The sequence below is a fragment of the Lepidochelys olivacea genome (genome assembly GCF_965140295.1).
Source record: "Lepidochelys olivacea isolate rLepOli2 genome assembly, chromosome: 2".
NCBI lineage: Eukaryota > Metazoa > Chordata > Testudines > Cheloniidae > Lepidochelys > Lepidochelys olivacea.
This window is the reverse complement of record NC_140412.1, coordinates 249,880,031-249,898,063: the sequence shown is the minus strand read 5'-3', so window position 1 is coordinate 249,898,063 and position 18,033 is coordinate 249,880,031. Positions and strand designations below refer to the sequence as shown.

General features: G+C 43.9%; 1 protein-coding gene across 2 annotated transcripts in view; it reads right to left on the bottom strand.

Annotated features, from left to right (window-relative positions):
- PTPRN2 (protein tyrosine phosphatase receptor type N2) overlaps window positions 1–18,033 on the bottom strand; it is a 1,058,681-nt gene that overhangs the window by 1,033,785 nt on the left and 6,863 nt on the right. The gene's annotated exons all lie outside the window — the stretch shown is intronic.

Here is an 18,033-nt window from a genome sequence, read left to right as displayed (position 1 = left end):
AAGCTCAGGCAAACCTACCAAAAGACAAAGGAGACAAACGGTCACTCCAGGTCAAAGCCCCATACATGCCGCTTCTATGATCAGCTGCATGGCATTCTATGGGGGGACCCTACCACTACCCCACCACTGTCCCTGGATACCTGCAAGGGGGGAGTCTCACGCAACAGGGAAGAGGATTTTGTGGATGAGGAGGAGGAGATTGTGTAGCAGGCAAGCAGTGAATCCGTTCTCCCCAGCAGCCAGGACCTTTTCATCACCCTGGAGCCAATACCCTATCAAGGCGGGATCCCCGACCCTGAAGCTGGAGAAGGCAGCTCTAGTGAGTGCACATTTGTAACTACAGTACAGGGTTTAAAAGCAATAGTGTTTAATGTATGATTTGCCCTGAAGAATTGGGATGCATTAGTGGCCAGTACAGCTACTGGAAAAGTCTGTTAACGTGTCTGGGGATGGAGCGGGAATCCTCCAGGAACATCTCCATGAAGCTCTCCTGGAGGTACTCTGAAAGCCTTTGCAGAAGGTTTCTGGGGAGGGCTGCCTTATTTCGTCCTCCACAGTGGGACACTTTACCACGCCAAGCCAGTAGCAAGTAGTCTGGAATCACTGCAGCACAAAACATGGCAGCGAATGGTCCTGGGTTTTGGTTGCATTCAAGCAACATTCAGTCTTTATCTTTCTGTGTTAGCCTCAGGAGAGTGATATATTTCATGGTCACCTGGTTGAAATAGGGGAATTTTTGAAAGGGAACAGTAAAAGGACCCCGTTCATGCTGGGTTGTTTGCGCTTGGCTAAAAGGGATCATCCCAGAGAATAGCCATGCGGCGGGGGGAGGGGTGAAGGGATCATCCCAGAGAATAGCCATGTGGTGGGGTGGGGGGAGGTGTGTCCTGCACATCCACCCGAAAACCGCAGTCCCTCCTTCTAAATGTGAAACCCAACCGGCATTGCTTGCTATGGGAAAGGATGGCGCTGAAGTTTGAAACCATTCCCACATGTTATGAAGGTGGAAGAAGCCAACCCCACATACGAAAAGGCTCACCATGGCTGCCTGGAAACCTAATTCTGTTGCCCAGCTGTGTGTGATGTGTCACCATACCGGCAGGCGCTCAATATAAAAGGCAAAATGTGACCTTTTACCTAAAGCACATGTGCTGTCTGATGTGAATTGCTTGATTCACTGTCCCTTTTGTTCTCAGAAATGTATCATCTTAAATTTTACTCTCCCTTTTTATCTCCCCCTAGATGCAAATGTTTCTATGCTCTCCCATCATCTCCGTCCCTGAGGTTATTGCAGATTAGAAGGCGAAAAAACCCGCACTCGCAATGACATGTTTTCCGAGCTCATGCAGTCCTCCCGCACCAATAGGGCACAGCTTAATGCATGGAGGCATTCAATGGCAAGAGGTCAGGAAAGCATTAAGGGGGCATGAAGAGCAGAGGCAGGAGGCAACGCTGAGGCTAACGGGGGAGCAAATGGACATGATGAAGTGTCTGTTGGAGCTGCAGGAAAGCCAACAGGAGCACAGACCCCCACTGCATCTATTGTATAACTGCCTGCCCCTCTCCCCAAGTTCCATATCCTCCTCACCCAGACGCCCAAGAACGCAGGGCGGAGAGGCTCCGGGCAGCCAGCCACTCCACTCCAGAGGATGGCCCAAGCAACAGAAGGCTGTCATTCAAACAGTTTTGATTTATAGTGTGGCTACAATAAGCAATGTGGCCTTGTTCTTCCCTCCTCCCGCACCCCACCCGGGCTACCTTGTCAGTTATCTCACTTTTTTTTTAATTAATAAAGAAAGAATGCATGGTTTCAAAACAATAGGGACTTTATTTCCTTTGCCAGCTGTGATCGAAGGGGGGAGGGTGGTTGGCTTACAGGGAATTAAAATCAACAAAGGGGGCAGGTTTCCAGCAAGGAGAAACACACATAGCTGTCACACCGTAGCCTGGCCAGTCATGAAACTGGTTTTCAAAGCCTCTATGATGTGCAGCGTGCCTAGCTGTGCTCTTCTAATTGCCCTGATATCTGGCTGCTCAAAATCGGCCACCAGGCGATTTGCCTCAACCTCCCACCCCTCCATTAACATCTCCCCCTTACTCTCACAGATATTATGGAGCACCCAGCAAGCAGCAATAACAATGGGAATTTTGGTTGCGCTGAGGTCTAACCTAGTCAGCAAACAGTGCCAGCAAGCTTTTAAACATCCCACGTTGATGGTGATGAAACGTCCCTTGTGATCCACCAGTGCTTGCAGCACCACTGAGAAGTACCCCTTGTGGTTTACGTACTGGTTGGCAAGGTGGTCCAGTGCCAAGACAGGGATATGCGTTCCGTCTATTGCCCCACCACAGTTAGGGAACCCCATTGCAGCAAAGCCATCCAGTATGACCTGCACATTTCCCAGAGTCACTACCCTTGATAACAGAAAGTCAGTGACTGCATTGGCTACTTGGATCACAGCAGTACCCACAGTAGACTTGCCCACTCCAAATTGATTCCTGATTGACCGGTAGCAGTCAGGCGTTGCAAGCTTCCACAGGGCTATCGCCACTCGCTTCAAGGGTCGGTCCTGGGGCCGGTTTTGTTCAATATCTTCATAAATGATCTGGAGGATGGTGTGGATTGCACTCTCAGCAAATTTGCAGATGATACTAAATTGGGAGGAGTGGTAGATTCGCTGGAGGGGAGGGATAGGATACAGAAGGACCTAGACAAATTGGAGGATTGGACCAAAAGAAATCTGATGAGGTTCAATAAGGATAAGTGCAGGGTCCTGCACTTAGGACGGAAGAACCCAATGCACAGCTACAGACTAGGGACCGAATGGCTAGGCAGCAGTTCTGCGGAAAAGGACCTAGGGGTGACAGTGGACGAGAAGCTGGATATGAGTCAGCAGTGTGCCCTTGTTGCCAAGAAGGCTAATGGCATTTTGGGATGTATAAGTAGGGGCATAGCGAGCAGATCGAGGGACGTGATCGTCCCCCTCTATTCGACATTGGTGAGGCCTCATCTGGAGTACTGTGTCCAGTTTTGGGCCCCACACTACAAGAAGGATGTGGATAAATTGGAGAGAGTCCAGCGAAGGGCAACAAAAATGATTAGGGGTCTGGAACACATGACTTATGAGGAGAGGCTGAGGGAGCTGGGATTGTTTAGCCTGCAGAAGAGAAGAATGAGGGGGGATTTGATAGCTGCTTTCAACTACCTGAAAGGGGGTTCCAAATAGGATGGCTCTAGACTGTTCTCAATGGTAGCAGATGACAGAACGAGGAGTAATGGTCTCAAGTTGCAGTGGGGGTGGTTTAGATTGGATATTAGGAAAAACTTTTTCACTAAGAGGGTGGTGAAACACTGGAATGCGTTACCTAGGGAGGTGGTAGAATCTCCTTCCTTAGAAGTTTTTAAGGTCAGGCTTGACAAAGCCCTGGCTGGGATGATTTAACTGGGAATTGGTCCTGCTTCGAGCAGGGGGTTGGACTAGATGACCTTCTGGGGTCCCTTCCAACCCTGATATTCTATTCTATTCTATGATTCTCAACTGTCAGGGCAGCTCTCATCTTGGTATTCCTGCACTTCAGGCCAGGGGAAAGCAACTCACAAAGTTCAAGGAATGTGGCCTTACACATGCGAAAGTTTCGCAGCCACTGTGAATCATCCCATACCTACAACATTATGCGGTCCCATCAGTCTGTGCTTGTTTGCCGGGCCCAGAATCAGCATTCCACTATATCAACCAGCCCCACTGCTGCCATGATGTCCCAATTGCTACAGCCCATGCTTTCAGGAACGTCTGTGTCCATGTCCTCATCACAATCGTCCTCGTGCTGGCGTCTCTTAGCGCAGTTCTGCATATACTCCAGGATAATGCGCAAAGTATTTACAATGCTCACAACAGCAGTGGTGATCTGAGTGGGCTCCATGCTCTCCATGGTATGGCGTCTGCAAGGGTAACCCAGGAAAAAAGGCGCAAAATGATTGTCTGCCGTTGTGTTCACAGAGGGAGGGAGCGCTGACTGACGACATGTACCCAAAACCACCCTCAACAATGTTTTTGCCCATCAGGCATTGGGAGCTTAACCCAGAATTCCAATGGGCGCAGAGACTGCGGGAACTGTGGGGACTCTATAAGTCGATGCTAGTCACGGTATTGAGGACACACTCCACCAACTTAATGTGCTTAGTGGGGACATACACAATCAACTGTATAAAATCAATTTCTAAAAATCGACTTCTATAAAATCGACCTAATTTCATAGTGTAGACATAGAGGGAGGATCTGGGGGTTTAGAGCAGCCCATTAGAGAAAGGTGCCAGTAGTGAAGATAAGATGTAGACCTGAATTTTCCTAACATTCAGGGACATTCTGAATGTTAATACTATAGGGAATACATTAAATAGTCTGGGCCTATCAATTCCCTGCTGTAAATTTAGAAGTAGAACATTTCAAAAAAGTCCTTTACTTTAAAAAAATTGTACAAAAAAACCCCAAAACAAATCCCAAATGTTAAAAGCTAAACTCTAATTCTAATTCTTTAAGGAATATTACACTCCTACCTCTGAAAAAGAAGCCTTTGCCTGCTCATGTGTGTCATGGTATTCATAGAAAGGTACAATTTCAGATCAGTTTAGGATTTGTAAGTAGTTAAACAAACAATCATAGAATCTGATTTTGTTCTGGAGAGCAGGTACCTACATAGTTGTATGTGCTACTGAAACCTTTTTTGAAAAAAAATCATCAAAGAGCCAAAAATATACTGGTTGCAACAAAAGTGGAGACAACAAAAACATATAACAGGCTTGTTAGTGCTGACAGTGCTATAAAAAAAAGATTACAGATGACATCTCAGAAAGGTAATGTACTGCACTGATTCCATTTGCATCCTTCCTACAGTTAAACAACATGATTAGGGTCTTTAAAAAATAATAAATCCTTCTGAGCTTCTCTCATTATCCTAACTTAAAAACTAGAGCTGGTCAGGAATTGCCAAGAATTTTTTTCAGTGGAAAATGCAGTTTCCACCCAATCAATATTTTTTCAAGAGAAACTTTTGATTTTGTTCACTTTATTTTTCATTGGGGAAATCAAAACAAAATACTTCGGTTTGTCAAATCAAATCAAAATGTTTCATTTCAGGTCAGTTCAACTGTATCTGCCTGAGCTGTGCTCCTTGCAGTGCATCATGGAAGTTGCACTCTGGGTTTCACATTCTCCTCTAGGGGCCAGGACCCTGAGGTGGCACCGAGCATCCTCTCTCTCAGGTGCCTGGCTGACTGGCTCTTACTCATATGCTCAGGGTCTAACTGATTGCCAGCTGTGGGGTCAGGAAGCAATTTCCCCCCAGGTCAGATTGGCAGTGACCTTTGGATTGTTTGCCTTCTTCTGAAGCATGTGGGCATGGGTCACTTGCCACGATTATATGGTTATATCTCACTTAATCATTTCCCTGCCATTGCAGGCACCTCAGGCACTAGTGCACCTCATTCCCTCCTATTCTCTGCCTTTGGCACATAACAGTTAAGTCTCCTGAGGGCTTGATCTAATTTCAGTTTTAGGGTTTAGAGTACAAGTGCTGGGTGGTGTTGGTGGCCTGTGATATACATGTGGTCAGACCAGATGAGGCTGGTTTTCACTTCTGGCTTTAAATTCTAACTCTAGAAACAGAGTTTCCTGGCTGCACTACATTTCCCATGAAGCAATGCAGTCTCTCCTCTGGTTGAACCACTGCAGTGTAACATGGGAGTCCCATGACTAACATGCATCATGGAAGTGTCTGGCTAGGAAGCCTGACCCACTCAGGAAAAGAGGGGCAGCACCAAAACCGCAACTCCTATGATGTGTTATGGCTGCTCAGGTTGACATGGACACAATACAATGTTGAAGTGACTCATTATATAGTATTTTGATTATGAGCACATCAAAACGCAATATTTTGACTTTTCCAAACTTTTCAGTCCATTAAAAATTTCAATAGTTTGCATTTTCATCCCTACTCAGGACAAAAACAGATGTCAAAATATCAGAATTTCCTATGGGATGAAAGTTCCCATTTTTGACCAAGTCTACTTAGAACCTCTCTCCTGCACCAAAACGTATTCTTCACCACGGTTGGGAAATGCAAAGGAGTGTATGAAACCAGAACCATCTAAAAATGACATGCTTACAACCAGCACCATTCGTGGCTCTGTGGGATCCTGCATAACACAACCTTAGCAACTGTTGAGTTTAGACTTTAGACTAAACTCTAGACTTTAGAGTCTTATTCTGACCATAACACAAAACTAATGACTGAAAGTGATCATCAAATTTAACAATACCAGCAATGCTGGCATATCAGGGCAGAACAAGGTTTAGGAGCAACTTCAGATCTCTTCTTCTACAAGCAAGTAATTATCACAACCATCGTGAAAGCGACCTGCATAGGAGCCCAAGAGGTGAGGAAGGCTATATTCATTTTTTGTTCATCTAAGCAACTATTAAGCACAGAATATTTTGTTCTGGAATTTATTCACCTGTATTATCTTTATTCTCCATGAGATGAGAATAATACTCCATAAAATAATACTTAAATTTATTTTAGTATGACTATCTTACACTGCACAAGTTAATTTTGGTGGCAGTAAAGCAACAATCAGAGAAGAAGGGCCATTGCTCTGTTTTACAATCTGCACACTTAGATAATCAAAGGTAATGTTACACAAAATGAAGACTGCATATCTCAGTGTGAGATCTCTATCTGTCATCTACTTTTCATCCTTTTAAAATAAATAAATAAATAAAGCTATGTTTCTTAGAATGACACTTTTTCAGGTAACTACATATTAGGGCTATTTTTGTGTTTCTTTGTTTAACATTACCATATTTTATCTGCTAGTCTGCACAACTAATAGTTGTTTCAAAATGAGTTTCAAAATGAATAGAGGCAATAAGAAAATAGATTCACCCACTGGTTATATTCTCCATAATAGATCTAACAGCAGACTAGTCATTAAAATATGTTCCTCATAAACATATTTTCCAAATGCCCAACAGATCCACTACATCATTAATGCTAGTTCCTTTTGTATACTTTAATCTCCCACACCCAAACACAGGTGTCATACAAGGAGTTGGACTTTTATTATTGCGCATTCATAAAGATTTTTTCAGATAAAAGATAGTCTCCTTCTCATGAAAAATGCACAGGAAATGGCCAAACTATAAATGGTAGAAACTTTCTGAGAAAGAAGTCAGCTAATGCAGAAAAAAATCCAGTTTTTGTCAGTTTCATGTTCAGTTACGTCTTTTCCTATGCCCTACTGCAGCCCTGGCTAAGATTGGGCTCATGAAGTCTCAAACTCAGCAGGGATGAGTCTCATCAGCACTTTGACGGGAGATCTCCAAGTTGAATTTAAGTACTGCAAGAAGTGGTGGTTGCCATTCTACAAGTGACAGTTTTATTTCTGAATCTGTGTTGAAGGAATACTCCAGCATAGGGTCAAGGGTATTGGATTGTTGCAGGTACAGTCTTTGAGATGAAAAATAAAAGCTCCTGACTACTTCTGGCCTATCAGAGCCCGGGGACTTTTTGTAAAACCAAAATGATTAGCTGCGATGCACTAGCCAAGTTCCATTTAGAGTAATTCCGTTCTGTTATCCCAAAATCCACCAAAGCTCCATTAAAATGAAGTAATCTTCATATACTGCCTAAAACAATTATATAGTGTTTCTGTACATTTTTTAGAGTCTTCCCTCTCATTCCAACAGTGATAACATTTCAATGGTGGGAGCAGTGATCTTTCTCTAAACTCAGCTTGTAATATTTGCAATGCTCAGGCCCCTCTATAGTGCCTTTTCCTCTACCTTTCTCCCTGTCTTTAGAGTTCAAATTGTAATACCTAGACATATTTTTTTACCAACAAGATTGTACATAGTTTCTGTGTCCATTCTACACAGGGAGAAGCAGTAGTAGTCTACAACAGTTTTGAAAAAAACATTTAATGTGGTACATGCCCCATCTATACTGGCAAAGGATCTACTTAGTGGTGCATTGGCAACTTGCTATTACAAACTTGTTTAAAGGTGGTTCTGGTTAATATGGGTTCACCACCAACATTCTGAGGGCCTAAATACCAACCCATTAATGTAATTTCTTCAAATATAACATTTTAATTTTATTAAAGGAACACTCTCATAGTTTAAGTCCAAAATTTCTGCCTAACTCAAAATTGTTGTATTTTATCATATTGAGGAATATCCTCAAGGATCAATGTCCTTCTCACACTATCAATCTATTCCTATAGGAAAGATGGGGATTATTTAGGGTTGTGGAAGGTAGAGGACCTTCCCAAAGAAAAAACTTTGTCCTCACCCTGTTTGTTCTAGTTAATAGTTAACTAGCCTCAAACCAGTGCAGACATCTTTGGTGAAGCTGCTTATATGATCAGGGCCTACATTAAATAGACACACTTTATCATAGCCAGCTTCATGTGTTTGAGTATTTAGATTGACAGTTCTCTAGTGAATTACAATATCCACAAACAGTATCACCATAACAGTATTTGGCAAAACTTATTCACAAATGAACTGTGACTTGGAAAATAGAGAATAGGAAACCATAGTGGGAGTACCACCCACAGTGGAATGTATAAGCATCAACAAATGGCATAACAAAAATTGATCTCTTTCCAGTTAATTGCCATCTGGTGATATTTTACAATATGAAGTTTAGGAGAAGAGATATTACATGCTGGCTCCAACACAAAAAAAGACTGAGGAGAAAAATTGTTAAAATAATACTTTGTTAAGACTCTGCTTTAAACAGACCTAATCATATTACATTCAACCACTTTCAAGCAAGACCTATTAAAATATACGATGTCTTGGATCTCTGAATTCCCTAGATTGATATCAGGGCTAGTGGGAGTCTGCAAAACACTGATGGAACTGAAAATGCCTAAATCCTCATTCACTCCAAAACACCTAAAGGAGCATGAACAGAGCTGATGGGGCTGTTCATGAGAGGGGCTTTGTCTAATGCACTTGAACTACCCTCAGAGTTCACTTGTGTGAAGATGATTTTTCAGCTGAAAACAACTTCTTAGCGTTATTCTAATAGAGGGAAAACAAAGATAATGAGATGAACAACAGCTTAATATTCAGTGTAGATCACTCTGTTAAAAGGGAATTAAAACAGTTAATTGTATGCCTGGACATGCACCCACTGGGGTCAGGTAATCCTTTAAACCACTAATTCATCAGGATAGCTCTGAGATGCATCTGTTTTGATTTACTTTATCTTCACTATACACACATACACGCCATTTTAGTTATTTCTTAGTAAGTGTTATATCAACCATGACATCTGCTACCCCTTTGCTTGCTGCTACCCATTTCCACCACCCTTTCTTTGTTATTTGCCTTCAGATTATAAACTCTTAAGAGTGGGCATGACAGATGGACAAACAAAAATGCCATTGAGTTGAGTATAGCACCTCGCTTTGCTTGGCTAACTTTAATACCAGATATAACGTAGTCATGGTGCTATGAAAGCTTCCCCTCGCTCCTTTTCCAAATGCTACTCAATCGTCACAGATAGCTGCAATTTCTATTGCTCAATAAAAAAGTGTTTGAGAGATTTACTCTGATTGCCACATAAGAATATGATTGAGTGATCTTAATGTCCTAGTCTATTGACAGTCGATAAGATGGAAATAGTACAAAATATTACTAACTTTATTTTTTTCCTTGAAATCTCTGATTTCAACATTGTCATGCTGATTATTAATAAGTCATTTTTCAACCATCATTAGTCAAGAGGAACATCTGCATATAATCCAAGGTACACTAGGTATGCCAAAAGTAACATTTTTGATAGACAGATTTTGGAAAGTATGAAATTGCAATTAAAAATTAGGAAGGGATGGAAATGCACAATTTTTTTTCACAGAAATCTTCTCTCATTGCAACCAACTCCAACTATATATAACTTTAAAAACAGACTGGAAACAATGGGCCTGATCCTGTTTCCATAGAAATTAATATGAGTTTTACCATCCACTTGAGAATGAATATAATTAGGCTCAATATCTTGAACATTTTAATCATATAAGGACAATTGGACCCAGAGCTGCAATTTTATCACTACTGCCTTTCTAAAAATCTCTCTTCTGTCTGCCATATTGTTATAAATCTCATTTTTTTTAAATCACTTTTCCTGTTAAGCTTTGTGCATAACTGGAGGACCTAACATTTTCATATTTATAAGGTTTAATCCTTCAAAATGCTGAGCTCTCTGTCCTCAGTCCAACAAAGCAAGTAACTACGTACTTCACTTTAAGCAGGAGAGCAGTCTCAACTGCAATGGGACTACTTGTGCACTTAGAGTTTAGTCACATTTAAATGCTTAACTGTATTGGGGCCCCTAGTGCTCAACATTTTGCAGGGCCTTCCCCTTTGTTTGCTACAGCTGGAAAAGACTGAAGATGGGTAGAAGTGTCCATGGGTCTAAAATATGGTTTAAATAAGGTAATCTTTTGCAGTATTTTACATTCCTTCATTTGTTTTAGCACTTCAGTAAAATGAACATGTATTTCATCTTTGCAACCACTGTGGCCACATCAGACCTTGTTCTTCAAGGTGCCCATGCATCGCACATCCAATCCACAACAGCTGAAAAACCATCAGTATTGCCAGTTTTATCAAGATTCTTGCAATTTTTCATGTATTTCCTGAAGCCCTAACTCCTGGATAAGGAGACTGCATAAGAATATCACCTTTCATTTTAAAAAGAAAGTAAGTTTCTAGCACTCATGGTTATGGAGAAAAGCTTGAAAACTTGAAGCCAGCACACCCGAAATGCTGGAACTAGAAAGCATATAAAAAGAACCCAACATTAATTATTTAAAAAAATATCTCATGACTCTTATACCACTTTCATGATTTTTGGAGGCATGACACATGATTTTTGAATGCTTGAGATTGGCAATGCTGCACCATATACCCTTGATTTCTTCTCTCTGCTCATATCTAATTCTGTGGCCAAAAAAAACAAAACAGACATTTAATTCCTAACTTCACAATCCTGTTTTTCTTTATTTTTTTTTTTTTACTTAGACCATTTGTTTTGGCTCCACATCTTTAATTCCTACTCCATGTAGTGGGGTGAGGGAGGTTCACCAATGAATGCTTCTCAAACAGGTGGAGAGGAGTCTCTATTACTTGACCTTGGTTGTAATAAACCAAGAGATAGCCAGCGGTTCTTGTGAATACATAGATGTGGAGGAGGAGAGAGGGCTGGTGGGAGGGAACCTGGTCATATTTAGTAAGGGCTAGATGGAATCTGGCACGTGTTATTTCAGGTAAGGTTCTGCAATATCAAAGCAAGCCCTGAGCTATACTCTGGTATGAAATGGATTAAAAGCAACAGCTAATATATAACATATTGCATAATCAAAATTAAAATTCTACAGACCCACCTTTACCAAGACAAATGTAGTGTAATTAGATATTTTTAAGACTTAGAAAACAAACTCAAATTCCCTGGTGGTGATTTAGTTGAACTAATTGGTTGTCACCCTCTGAAGCCACATTTTAAATTCAGATCTGAGCAAAGTAAAACAAAATTAAAAATCTTACTCAACCAGCCATACAATCGTTCCCTATCAGCTCCATCTCCAGTGGACTTCCACATCATAATTTCATGTTAATCAGTCACAGTGGTCAAACTTTGTACCAACTATGGTGTGTGACTGAGCAACACTCGCCTCATCAGAGATGTCCCCCTTCACATAAGGGTGGAAACGTACTGCTAATGAAACATGAGGCAGCCTATGCAGCACTTACACACTTAGTGTGTCTAGCTGGACTGTGACTAAACAAAAGACCTGGTTCCCCCTATGACCCACTGAAACTCTCAGACTCTCCTAGCAAGCTGGTTTTACTCTTTAAAACTTGTGAAGGAATCTGATTTATAAACTGATTTTGATCTTACGCAAAATGTTATTTGATAAATAATTCTTAGTATTTCATTAAGAGGCATTCTGCATCAGTGAATTGTCATTAGTACCAATAAAGCATGTTTGCACTAAATGAAAAAAAAAATACGGAGAACAAGATACTGTAATTTCCTATAGCACGCTTTATTTTTCAAAAGGGATGGGTTCCTTAAAGCTAAGCCTCTTTAATCACCTTATAAACATGATCCTAAATTTAATAATTATTTTTATAAGATAAATATTATTATTCTTCTGAACAGTATAATGAGTCTTATCATGAATGCTGCAGTATATAGAGGCTCATTTATACTGGTTGGGATAAAAATATATATTACCATCTAAAGAACTGAAACTTATATTAAAAAGCTCAATAGTCATCCACTCATATGCACTTCCCTTTCCTCCTCTTCCAGCTTCCTCTTTATGGACCCAATCCAGCACCTCTTCTCTCAGGTTCCCCTTCCTTCTACCCATTCCCTCCCTGGCCTTTCCTCCTGCATTTGAGTCTGTCACTCTTACTCCAACTTGCTGTTTATTTCTCTGCTCTGCTCCCTTCAACTTCTCTTTCTGGAATGTCTGTTTCATCTCTAACAAATCCCATGCTGTCCATTACCCTCATTTCTCACCCCTTTCCCTCACTTACAATCACCAAAGCCTAATGGTCTCACAATAGATTTGGGTCTAGGGCTGCTGAAAGGCCCATAGATTACTCTACTTTCTCCCCCCCACACACACACACACTACTTCCCTGTTGTGGCAGGACTCCCCTCTTCCTCTTCCCACTTTCAAACCTTCCCTTTAACTGTGATTTTGAAACAACAACATCATTTCTCTCTCTCTTCCCACCACAACTGCCATAATCTACACCCAACCCCTGAATCCCCTTTACCACTTCTCTTGGCCTCCAACTACGGACTGATGCTTCCCATCAGTTGGAATCTCTCAACCTTATTTTCACCACACGATTCACTTCAACTTCTCTGTTTTAGTGCTCCCCTCTCTCTGACCACCACCTCCGCTCCTCACAATAGCTTCCCACTTACACCTGTCTTGACATCCTGTCCATTGCACAATATGATGCACAAGGGAAGGAGGAGAATTTGGGGAATGACAGACTACACCTCAGTCCCTGGAAAAATTATGGAGCCGGTCCTCAAGAAATCCATTTTGAAGCACTTGGAGGAGAGGAAGGTGATCAAGAACAGTCAACATGGATTCAGCAAGGGCAAAAGCTTTAGCAAAGCTTTTGACACAGTCTCCCACAGTATTCTTGTCAGCAAGTTAAAGAAGTATGGGCTGGATGAATGCACTATAAGGTGGGTAGAAAGTTGGCTAGATTGTCGGGCTCAACAGGTAGTGCAATGGCTCCATGTCTAGTTGGCAGCCAGTGTCAAGTGGAGTGCTCCAGGGGTCGGTTCTGGGGCCGGTTTTGTTCAATATCTTCATAAATGATCTGGAGGATGGTGTGGATTGCACTCTCAGCAAATTTGCAGATGATACTAAACTGGGAGGAGTGGTAGATACGCTGGAGGGCAGGGATAGGATACAGAGGGACCTAGACAAATTGGAGGATTGGACCAAAAGAAATCTGATGAGGTTCAATAAGGATAAGTGCAGGGTCCTGCACTTAGGACGGAAGAACCCAATGCACAGCTACAGACTAGGGACCGAATGGCTAGGCAGCAGTTCTGCGGAAAAGGACCTAGGGGTGACAGTGGACGAGAAGCTGGATATGAGTCAGCAGTGTGCCCTTGTTGCCAAGAAGGCTAATGGCATTTTGGGATGTATAAGTAGGGGCATAGAGAGCAGATCGAAGGACGTGATCGTCCCCCTCTATTCGACATTGGTGAGGCCTCATCTGGAGTACTGTGTCCAGTTTTGGGCCCCACACTACAAGAAGGATGTGGATAAATTGGAAAGAGTCCAGCGAAGGGCAACAAAAATGATTAGGGGTCTGGAACACATGAGTTATGAGGAGAGGCTGAGGGAACTGGGATTGTTTAGTCTGCGGAAGAGAAGAATGAGGGGGGATTTGATAGCTGCTTTCAACTACCTGAGAGGTGGTTCCAGAGAGGATGGTTCTAGACTATTCTCAGTGGTGGAAGAGGACAGGACAAGGAGTAATGGTTTCAAGTTGCAGTGGGAGAGGTTTAGGTTGGATATTAGGAAAAACTTTTTCACTAGGAGGGTGGTGAAACACTGGAATGCGTTGCCTAAGGAGGTGGTGGAATCTCCTTCCTTAGAAGTTTTTAAGGTCAGGCTTGACAAAGCCCTGGCTGGGATGATTTAATTGGGGGTTGGTCCTGCTTTTGAGCAGGGGATTGGACTAGATGACCTCCTGAGGTCCCTTCCAACCCTGACATTCTATGATTCTAAGTCATGCCTGACCAACCTGATTGCCTTCTAGGATGAGATAACTGGCTCCGTGGATACGGGAAAAGTGGTGGACGTGATATACCTTGACTTTCACAAAGCTTTTGATACGGTCTCCCACAATATTCTTGCCAGAAAGCTAAAGGAGTATGGATTGGATGAATGGACTATAAGGTGGATAGAAAGCTGGCTACATCATCAGGCTCAATGGGTAGTGATCAACGGCTCGATGTCTAGCTGGCAGCCAGTATCAAGCGGAGTGCCCCAGGGGTCGGTCCTGGGGACAGTTTTGCTCAACATCCTCATTAATGATCTGGATGAGGGGATGGATTGCACTCTCAGCAAGTTTGCAGATGACACAAAGCTCGGGGTAGAGATATACACTGGAGGGTAGGGATAGGGCCCAGAGTGACCTAGACAAAGAAATCTGATGAGGTTCAACAAGGACAAGTGCAGAGTCCTGCACTTAGGATGGAAGAATCCCATGTATTGCTACAGGCTGGAGACCAACTGGCTAAGTGACAGTTCTGCAGAAAAGGACAGTGAACGAGAAGCTGGACATGAGTCAACAGTGTGCCCTTGTTGCCAAGAAGACTAACAGCATATTGGGCTGCATTAGTATGAGAATTGCCAGCAGATCAAGAGAAGTGATTATTCCCCTCTATTCTGCACGTGTGAGGCCACATCTGGAGTACTGCATCCAGCTTTGGAGCCCCCACTACAGGATATGGACAAATTGGAGAGAATCCAGCAGAAGGCAACAAAAATGATTAGGGGGCTGGGGCACATGACTTATGAGGATAGGGAACTGGGCTTATTTAGTTTGCAGAAGCGTGTGGATGGATTTGATAGTAGCCTTCAACTACCTGAAGGGGGGGTTCCAAAGAGGATGGAGCTAGGCTGTTCTCAGTAGTGGCAGATGACAGAACAAGGAGCAATGGTCTCAAGTTGCAGTGGGGGAGGTCTAGATTGGATATTAGGAAAATCTCTTTCACTAGGAGAGTGGTGAAATACTGGAACGGGTTACCTAGGGAGGTGGTGGAATCTCCATCTTTAGAGTTTTTTAAGGTCAGGCTTGACAAAGCCCTGGCTGGGATGATTTAGTTGCGGTTGGTCCTGCTTTGATCAGTGGGTTGGACTAGATACCTCCTGAGGTCTCTTCCAACCCTAATCTTCTATGATTTTGCTGCTGACCTTGACTCTCCCTAAACCTCTCTGTCAGTTCCATGGCATTTACCTATAATTTGACCCACTCTCCATTTCACACCGTTGCTCCTCTCTCCAATGATCCTGTATAGCTGTCTAATCCCCAACTCCTCTCTTCCCTTTTCCAAGCATCTCTAAGTCTTCCACATTTACTTTTATGCTTCTTCTCCCTGACACCTCTCCTGAACTTGACTCCCAGCACAGAAACATGCCACTTACCCCCATTCCCCTGCCCCTGCCCAACATCTAGCTGATTTCTCATATGCAAAGTTAAGACAACCTATCAGAAACTTTTCCCACCACCCCTCTCCTTCCTATCTTTATCTCTAAAACAATCTCTAATCCCTTTTCTCATTTTCATCCAATCCCATAAACTACTCCTTCCTAAATCTGCCTCTAAAGCTTAACGGTGGTAACTTCAGTAATATTCAGGCAGAATAACTATCCAAATATATGGAATGTGTGACAGTCAGAGGTGCCAATCTGTTGATATAAGAACATCTGACGACATTGCTCAGGTTTTGTGCTGGAGTACAAATTTGATGAAGCTGGGATATATATTGCTTTTGGGATCTGTTGGAAATGGAAGTGGAACTCTTTTGAAGTGCGGGAGTCCATCATCAGCAGTTGCACAGGCAATGTAAAAGCATAACGGAATGCAAGAGATTTCCCCCAACTTGCTATTTCTGTAGTTTTCAGGCCTCCTGCTCAAGTTGGCCGAAATGGCCATCCACAAATCACGAGGAGGAAGCTCAATGGGGAGATGCTCTGTGACTGTGGGAGCTATTTCCAGTCCTCATATGATCATTCCTCCAAGCAGAATTCCTCTGGGCTGTGTCCACTGACTCCTTAGACATCTTTGAAGGAGCAGTGGACATCGTCAGGGATTCTCTGCTCAGTGTCCTCCTCTGGAGCCCAGATTTTTCAATCTGTTTTTTCATTTGTTGTCCGAATAATTCATTTGTGGCCTGGGTTCAATGGTTCCTCCCCTCAGTTGAGGCGGGGCAGATCATTTCTTTTGGGTGGCCTTAGGCCCACCCATCCCAGTATCAACAACAGGTACCTCAGGGCCTAAAGGAGGGACTAGGGAGGAAACCCACATGACAGGTAGCTGAGAGCTTTTTCTCTTGGACTGAGGGAAGCCTGGGTAGCTGAGCCCTGAGCTGGAAGCCTGACTGGAGGCAGGAATTGATCAGGTACTGCGGCCTGCCTAAAACCCTGGGTAGAGGCAGACTGTAATAATCTTGGAGAGTGGGAGTGAAAGTCATGAATTTGCGACAGTCTGAAGCTGGAGTTAGCCTGCAAAGAAGGTTACAAGCTGAGCCCAGCTGGGTGGAAAAGTCAGTTGTTTATGCTATTTTCTGTTGGATTGCAAGTGAAAAAACTTTGAGGCCCTGGGGGAAGTGAGTGGTAGGAAATGGATCGCAGGGAAGCATGCTTGAATCATTCTGGGGTATTTGCTATTACTGCTTCTCATGGGGCCCAGGGTCAGAGTTTGCTGGAGATGGAGAGAGGTCCCTGGCTCCTCTATCAACCTCCATTTTGTGGAAAGGGCTGTGATGGAGTTTGATTCTGTGTAAAATCCAGACCAGTGAGGGGTTGTATCACCACTTGCCCTGCAACACTGGGTGCCTTACAATGCTTTGCTGCTGTAGCTCCCAGCTTGGGACACTTACAGCCAGCCTCCAGGCATGCAGGCAGAACCAGATTAACACAAAGGTTTTAGGGGCTTCAGCCCAGAGCCTCGGGCTAAGAGGAGGCCCATAGGACCGATGCGGCCTCCTGCTTCTTTTCTTCTGGCCTGCAGCAAGTCTTTGTTCCACGGGCCAGACACCGGTCCCCAAGTGTCAGCGCCCCACCCCCACGAGCGCCAGCATGCCCCTGCAGCCCCTAGGCAAGAGGCATTCAGTGAATCTCTGTGCACTGCCCCCACCCCCAGTGTCGCGGCCAATGGGAGCTGCGGGGGCAGCACCTGTGGGCATGTGCAGCGTGCATTGCACAGAGCAGCCTGGCCCCTCCGCCTAGGGGCTGGACATGCCGGCCACCTTGGGGAGCAGAGCAGAGCAGAGCCAGGATAGGCAGGGACTCTGCCTTAGCCCTGCTGCACCACCAACTAGGAGCCAACCGAGGTAAGCGTCTCCCAGCCGGAGCCTGTACCCCGCACCCCAACCCCCTACCTCAGCCCGGAGACCTCTCCCACATCCAAACTCCCACCCAGAGCCCACAACCCGAACCTCCTGCTGCACCCCAACCCCCTGTTCCATCCCTGGCCCCACCCCCCAGCTGGAGTGGCACCCCCTCCTACACCCCAATCCCCTGCCCCAGCCCTGAGCCCACTCCCGCACTCCAAACTGCCAGGGGCCCCACAAAATCTAATAGCCCCAGGACCCCAAGAGAGTTAATCCAGCCCTGCATGCAGGTCACATCCTGAGTGTCTGTGTGCTATGCAGCCAGCTCTGGTTTTGCAACTCTGACTCCAG